Source organism: Urocitellus parryii, unplaced genomic scaffold (genome assembly GCF_045843805.1).
Source record: "Urocitellus parryii isolate mUroPar1 unplaced genomic scaffold, mUroPar1.hap1 Scaffold_59, whole genome shotgun sequence".
Classification (NCBI taxonomy): Eukaryota; Metazoa; Chordata; class Mammalia; order Rodentia; family Sciuridae; genus Urocitellus; species Urocitellus parryii.
This window is the reverse complement of record NW_027554094.1, coordinates 1,881,064-1,889,820: the sequence shown is the minus strand read 5'-3', so window position 1 is coordinate 1,889,820 and position 8,757 is coordinate 1,881,064.

The following is an 8,757-nucleotide window of genomic DNA, read 5'->3' as shown; positions in this document are numbered from 1 at the left end:
AACATTCCTCCTCCACAGTTGGTTCTGGTCACAGAGGTGAAAAAGCTGACTAAAACAGTGCCCATCTACAACTAAAAATGTATCTTAAAACAATGAGAGGTCTGCAGTGGGCAGTAAGAAACACACATGACCACACTTGCAGCTTCAACAAGGTAGGAAGACCTGACGCTAGCTATGATTAGAGCAGATGATACCTGCCTCTGAGTGGAGAAAACCTGAGAGTGTCTTCCTGTACTGGTTTCCACACTGATCAAAGAAGATGTCATAAAATCAGTTCAAGACAAGAACACTCAATGCAACAACTCTCTGCTCTTTCTCCAATGGTGCAGGAAAAGGCCAAAAGAGCACTTTGGGTTCAGGAATTTAGAGTACTAAGAAGCAAACTACAGGCTTCTCTTTGATAAATGTGGAAACTGTACAGAACACACTCTAGCCACGGTCGTTGGAGCTCATTGCTAAAACAGGCCTAAAAGGGCTTGTTCCAAGAACTGAATGAAGGGTTCCTTTCCACAAGGACTACTAACTCCCGGCTGGATGTAAGACAAGCCAGGCAGGAACATTCTCATTGAAGTCTTCCTATAAAATCAAAGTTGGAATAAAGAAATACTAATGACTGAATACGGAGAAAGGCTAAGTTATACCCAATAATAAGAGCTACACTTCTACTTTACTACTGCCAAGCACTGCTCATGGCACTTTACATGCATTGACTCTTTTAACTATCACAACAACCCTATGTCCTTGCTAGCACTATTCTCATTTTGCAGATGCTGAAATGGAAACAGCTAGATTAAGGGATTTATTTGAAGTTGCACCACTAGAAGATAAAACAGTCAGGATTCCATCCCATATTCCAGAATCTGAGGTCATTACTCCTGGGACAGAGACAGGGTCTCACAGTGTTGCCCAGGCCGGCCTTGAACTCCTGGGCTCAAGCCATCCTCCTGCTTCAGCCTCCTGAGTAGCTGGGACTGTAGGCATGCACTACTGTGCCAGGCTCCACAACCTTTTTATCCACTGTGTGCTAACTATCGAGGCAGTCATCTCATTTGAAAATGTGTTTGTGTTCCATAAGAATTATCTTTCTTGGGCTGGGGATGTGGCTCAAGCACAATTCACAATAACTGAACTATGAAGCCAATCTAGATGCTCTTCAGTGGATGAATGGGTAAAAGAAATGTGTCACGTATACACAATGGAATTTTACTCATCAATAAAAGAGAATAAAATCATGGCATTTGCAGGTAAATGTATGGCGTTGGAGAACATAATGCTAAGTGAAGTTAGCAAATCCCAAAACAACAAATGCTGAATATTCTCTCTGATATAAGGAGGCTAACTGATAGAGGGGTAGGGATGGGAAACATGGGAGGAATAGATGAAATCTAGATAGGGAAGAGGGGTGGGAGGAAAAAGAAGGGTAAGGGGACTAGCAAGGATGTTGGAATGTGATAGACATTATCCAAAGTAAATATATGAAGACACGAACTGGTGTCAACATAATTTATATACAACCAGAGATATGAAAATATGTGCTGTATATGTGTCATAAAAATTGTAATGCATTCTGCTGTCATTAATTTTTTTAAAAATCAATTTAAAAAACACTGGCAAAAAAGAAACAGAAAATGCAAAAAATAAAAATGAAAGAAAGAAAAAAAGAAATGAGAGAGTATATGCTAAAAACCAAAACCAAAACTAACAATAAAACCCCAGAATGCTTCCAGTAATCATACTGTAGAAGTATTGCAATTTTATTCTTTGACTGATATGTATTATGGGACAAAAGAAATGAGCATTTATGAGACATGAAAATTAAATTATTCCCTCTATGCTTCCAAACCAGAGTTATCAATATGGAAGAAACAGTATGCAAAAAAATAAAGATGATAAATAGAAGCTCTACTCTCAATTAAGTATCAATATACACATGGAAGTATAAAGTTCATAAGCATGTATGTATATACACACATAAAATATATACACACATATAAAGACACGATAAATATGTAAAATATATACATATATACATATAAAGATATAATAAGTAAATACTTATATATACACATATTAAAGTATATCCTCAAATCCTCCCATCCCCCTCCAGTCTCTCCCAGGTCCAGTGGAACTGAGGGGTCCCTGAGTGCTGAAAGAAGGATGTAGTAATCACTGTGACCCAGCATGCCTGGTGCAGTCAGCCAATGACAGCACCTCCTAGCACCCTGGTGAGTGGTGCTGGTAGGTGGGTGAGAGGCCATAGGTCAGAATGGCCACTCCCCCCTGTAGACCTATGCTCCACTTCCAGTGGCTGAGAAAGTGAGTGTTGCATTTGTTAAAAATAATGTGTCTCTGGGCATTGGTCCCTAGATCCTCCCTCATACCATGGCAGGTGAACTGGTGCTTGTCTTGTATCTTCCTCTGATGTGGCTGGGACAGGAAGCTCCTTGCTTGCCTGCACAGGGTGAGTCAGAGTGCTGTCCGTCCACCCGTCTGTGACATGGGCAGATTACTGGAGAGTGACCAGGATGCAATATTTCTCTTTGTGTATTTATATAATCTAATATAGAAGAGTATTTTAAAGCCACAATTAAATATCAAACTTTTTTCACTAAAATATATTTCTTCTTATACACATCAAATTTTGTCTCTTGTTATTATTATCCCATAGATTTCTTGTGTGCTATATAAGCATTATGAACCTTCGTAGATTATTTTCACTTATATATCTTTTGCTAGTATATGCAAACAATTCATGCTAAGGTTTTATTAACATTGAAGTGAATTATATCTGATCAATATATTAGTTTTCTTTGGGGATGCACTTAAGTAATTTTAAATGATACAGAAAATTAAACTCACACTGCCCTTAACATAACACTTTCTCTTCTGTTATTTAGTAAAAATGGATCACAAAACTGTTAAATTTGTGCTGTTCTGCTGACAGTAAAACTTAATGAATGCCTGTATGCTATCAAGTGCAAGTTAAAAGAGTAGAGCTAAAGAATTTTTTTTATTGTATGTGAAATGTGAGTATTTTAGAAAGCGAATTGGCTAAAAGCAATTTAATGAGGTACCTTCTAAATTGAGGTGATAAGAAGGCTTTGTAGTGCTGCAGTCCGGCTGGGTAAAATAACCGGGAGGTGATAAACAACTTGAAGGTTGAAGCAGGAACTGCTTTATTGAGGAGAAACTCAGAGGGAACTGAGCACGAACTCAAGGTAGTGGGTACCCAAGGTAGCAGGCACCACTTTATTGCGGAACAGCAGAGGAATATATACCTAACTGATTACACACAGCTTGACTCAATTAGCATTATCTAGATACAGCAGTCAGCCAATAAGGAATCCTTATCATCTTAATGGCTCAGTGGCCTTGCCTCACAAACCACTCCTCCTGGCAAACTGCCAGATGCCATCTTGACTTGATTTGTGGTCCCCAACATTGTAGAAGTTGTGAGAAAGCAATTTAGATGTTCCTGATGATGTCTAAGAGGCCTGGGTGCCTAGAATCAATCTAAATCTGAAACTACTTCAAGGATATTGAATAGGAACACTGTGTCCTGTAACATTTTTGTATTTATCTTTGCTTGTTGATCTGCAATCACTCTTAAGACATTAACTATTTATTGTACTGTTCCATTTAAAGAGTCAGAGAATGAAGACATAAATCTCCAAAGACCAAAGTGATGTTCCTGAACAGGAAGTTTCTCTATGTGTCCTATATCCATGACTACTTTTTAATTTTTCATTATATTTCAACTATAATTGGAAAAACTCTCATATTACTTTCAGGTCTATATTCATTAAGTTTTGACTTATCTTTTGAATGTCCCAACTTCAAGAGATAAGTCAAAACTAATAAAAATAATTTATTATTTACCAAAGACATATTTAGCCTAAACTTCTACGATAAATATGTATTTGGTAAATAATAAATTAAAACACCTCATTATGTATAAAGCCATAAATAACTTTCTGCATCATTTATTATTTACTACCAGCAAGACATCTGTTAAGAGTTTACACACATTATCTAATTTAACCCCTATGGTTCCTAATAGGCTCCATTTAAAGATGCTCAAAGATCCCTGACTTTTCCAAGTTTTGAAATATTAATGGAGAAAATGGGCATTTTAACCCAGTTCTTCTCAGGCTGAAAACCAAATATATTATTGTTTAAAATATTAAATACAAAATCATAACTGTGTGAAAAATTTAATGAGACAATTTTTAATTTTACATTGAATTGGCTTTATGTAGAAAAGGCTAACGTAAGAAAAGGTAATGAGAGATTTGACTGCAAAATTATTTTAAATGACTTCACAAAAAAAGAATCCATAAATTGCAGATAAAATTAGTATTATATCTATCAAATAGTAAAAATTTACATGAAAAAGTGATATTATCAATTGAAAAAAAAATAATGCTTCTACAATTAGGAAGAGACAGGGCACATACCTTACTAAATAAGAAATACAGAGGCAGCATTAACATATAAGAAATGCTGAAATACATACTAAATAATATGTAAAATTTTTAAGGTGAAAAATCATTTTAGAATTTGGAGATGGGCAAGATTTTTCTAAAAAATCTAAAAATATTTGTAAAAGAAAAAAATTGCTTTGAAAGAAAGAAAAGGGAATTCCAGGTTTTAAATATGTTGAAAGGAAGAGAGAAAAAAAGGAAAAGGAAGAGTAATCAATATGAAAATCACTCAAATCAGTCAATGCAATGAAAAACCAAAAAAAAAAAAAAAAAAAAAAAAACCCAAATAAAAAACACCAATGTGCAACAGAATGATCAAATTTACTGGATTTAAAGTCCACTACTTATGGTGAAAAAAGATAAATTTATTACCACCATATATTACAAAGGTAATATATTACCTTAGATTAGAAAAATGAAGAACAGTGTTACTTTATTAGATAATATACAACTTATGCAAATGCCTGGAATTTTATTGAGTTTGAAGCTGAGAATTAAACCAAGTGTCACAAAGAGATTAATAGATTATCTCTTAGTGATAACATTTTTTTAAAATTTTTTGCCTACTAAGAGTTGTTTCAGAGTAATGTCTTTATTGTTTCCACAATTAAATAGCTGAAAACAACTGTGTTGTAAAAGATGGAGGACAATGGGAAAAGTTTAAGCTGCATTTGGACTAATCAAAGAGCAAATTAATGTATTTTCTGATTTTAAAAAATACTAAAAAATATGAACACCTTTTAGCTCATGAATATTCTTCCAAAATATAACAAGTATCATATATATATATATATATATATCTACTTATATATGAAGATTACTGTGACATTTTTTATAGCATCTGAAAATTGGGTGTAGATTCTACAAGTCTATATAAAGGAATGGATTTAATTTTAGCATATCCATTATGTGAAAAAAAATTATTAACTTAAAATTATGATGCCAATTTATTTACTCTAATAATAGGTATAAAAAGGTAATAAAGTTGAAAAACACATGTTTGATCCTGGTTTTGAAAAATGCTAATCCAGTAGTAATGATTCATAAGATTATACAGAAAATATTAGCCATAATCAAGATAATTCTTTTTTATTTTACACTGAACTTTATGAACATAAAAAATTGACATCCTATTCCTAAAGTATTGTTAGATGTTTGACAATAGGTAGAAATAACACAAAATCAGAGAATGAGTACTAATGCTAAAATTTAACCTACAACTTTATTTCCACCTATGTGAATAATGAAACACATTATTTTTAAGTGTTCCTCATTCTTTGGTCATTTGAAAATGTAAGGCTGTATATGAATATACTTTGAACATGAAATAATATTTATAAAATTACTTTTTTTCAGAATAAAGTTTTAGAACCCCTAAATTTTCTTATGCTTCATAAAAGCACTATTGTGGTTCTTACCAGGCCAATAATAATAACACTAATAATAAAAAATTTTTCAAGGCTGAGATTTCCCTTTCATGCTCAGAAGATAAACAGACAATTGGCACCAAATTATAGATTTGGGACAAACAAAACCTTGATCCGTCAGTACAAGTAGAGAAAGTGAAGCTCAAGTGCTACAAAAGGATTTGATAGTACAACAGTTTGTTTCTTTGTTTGTTTTGGTACCAGTGATTGAACTCAGAGGCCCTGGACTACTGAGCCACATCCCAGCTCTATTTTGCATTTTTTAGATATTTTTTAGTTGTTGATGGACCTTTATTTATTATTTATTTATATGTGGTGCTGAGAATAAAACACAGGGCCTCACACATGCTAGGCAAACACTATATTATGAGCCACAACCCCAGCCCTCATATTTTGTATTCTTATTTAGAGATGGTCTCACTGAGTTGCCTAGCGCCTTGCTGTTGCTAAGGCTGCCTTTGAACTCATGCGCCTCTAAGCCACTGGGATTACAGTTGTGCACCACCGTGCCTGGCTGATAGCACAACAATTTATTAAAGCAGAAGCATCTTCTGTGAATTTATTGGACAGCTTCTGCTAACACCCTTTCAAGTGCAATCATGGGTTTCTTTCATTCTAACTGATGACTGATTCCTTTCTCTTCTTCTGTCCAGATAACTTTAAGCTCCTCATCTTTATTGAATCTAACTTAGAAAACAAATGTGTTGTATTCTAACATCAAATATGAAACACATTTTTGTAATAGAATATTGTTGTCTTTGATTTTCCATATTATATCCCTAAAATCACAGACACTTCGAAAAGACATTACATTGTGTTTTATGAACATTCCAAATAATAAGTAGCTAAGATAAATATTTTCTGAACTCTGAATGTTAAAATCTGGTACTTCTTTATATTCTCATATTCTAAAATAGCTACTATTACTTCTTTGTATTTTCATATTCTAAAATAGCTAATATGATGGGCATAGGTGTTCAAACTGGAGAGATTGAGTAGGGGTTGAAAATTGTTCGCCTTGGTTTCTTCTACTTTAATTATCATTTTTAGTTGAGTTCCCCTTAATTTTATGTTGGAATACTATAATAATATTCTGACTCTCCTGTGTGTGTGTGTGTGTGTGTGTGTGTGTATTTTTCAATTTACTCTTTAAGCTCATATGTCTGATATCAGCACCTCCCTATATAAGCACCGTAACTGTTCCCAGTAAAAAGCAAAAGCAGACACACTTTAAATTTTGCATCTACAAATGTTACTTTCAATACATCATCATTTTGTTGTTAACAAGTTAAATATTCTCCAATTCTCCTTCTTCTATCCTCTTTGTTATTACCACAAATCAGTGTTCTGGGGTGGGAGACTCCCCTGAGAACATCTGAAAATGCCTAAAGATATTGAGATATTGTTATACTGGAGGTGAGGGAAATATTACTGACATCTAGTGAGTAGAAGCCTTGGTTACTGATAAACTACTACATTTTTACAGCAAAACCCCCAACAGCACAGAATTCTGCAATGCAGAACCATCATAATGCTGAGGTCCAGAAACTGCCTGAGATCAAGACATCATTAACTGGTAAGTAGATACCTGAAACAACAGGATGAATGAATGATCTCTCACTGTTGCTCTGGCTCCCATCCAAGACAAATTTCCACACTATAGCAGAGCCAGTCTGTCCAAAATGTAAAAAGAGCCTGTATTTTATACTTAAAACTTCAATTACTTAGTACAAGGGATGGAAAGCATTATAAAATTCTTCATAAATTATTTCCTCATTAACTCTTTAGTTTCTTCCCACCTCCCTTTTTCTTTCTTTACCAAACTTCAGCGCTACTGAAGAGTTTTCTATTATTTAAACGTTCATCTTCTCTCTCTGTTGTCTGATTTCTGACATTTTGATATGCTGAAGCTTCTGCATGATTGCTATGACACTCAATTGATAGGACTTGTTCCCTTTGGACATAGGTCCCCCTCTGAGGAAAAAATAGAATATAATCAGGAAAATGCAAATAACCACTGCATCACTGTAATTTCTGAGAGAGATTATTAGACTATTTTGGAAAATTAATTTAGTACATTTTATAATTGAGTTGGATTCTAAAAAACAAACACCCACCTCAGTTTGTTATTTTTGCCATTTTAACACACAATAAAATACTTCTGAGACAAAGTTTTTCTCCTGATTTGTTTTGGCACTGGAACCTGGAGTCATCCCCCAGGACAGAGTGGCTAAGGAAGATGGACTTCCCTTCATTTTCAGATGCCCCAGTTGTGTGAGCATTAAATATTATTCCATCTACTTAATAGCCAGGAAGTCACAAAATAATTGAGAATAGCAGGTTTTGAGACAGTGAGGAATTTTTCCTGCTTATACTTTAAGAAAGGCAAATCAATATGAACAAAATTTATAGTGATGTTAATTGCCTTAGGTAAGGTAGGGGATAGCCATTTGAACAAGTCACTGATATATGAAATGTTACCTTTTGGAATTTTAAGCAATTTTATGACAAAGGAAACTGATTTTGCCAATCTGAGAGACAGTGGAGACTTTTTCTCTTTGAATAAAATCATCCTATTGACTTAGATAGATCTCAAATTTTTGTATCATGCTGCTTGATTTTGCAAATGCCACTGTCCAATTTCCCTTAGATTTTTTAAAGTTCTCCTGTGTAATATGTTGGAGTAGTTTCTTGGCCTGATGCGCCCAATTTCCCCTTTGTGACACAGTGAAAAAAAGGATACTGGTAATAGACATCAATAAGTTCCATTCCAATTTTAAAGAATTAGCATTTACATATTTAGCTTTCAAAAAATAAAAATCAAACAAATGTTATTCCTCATAAAA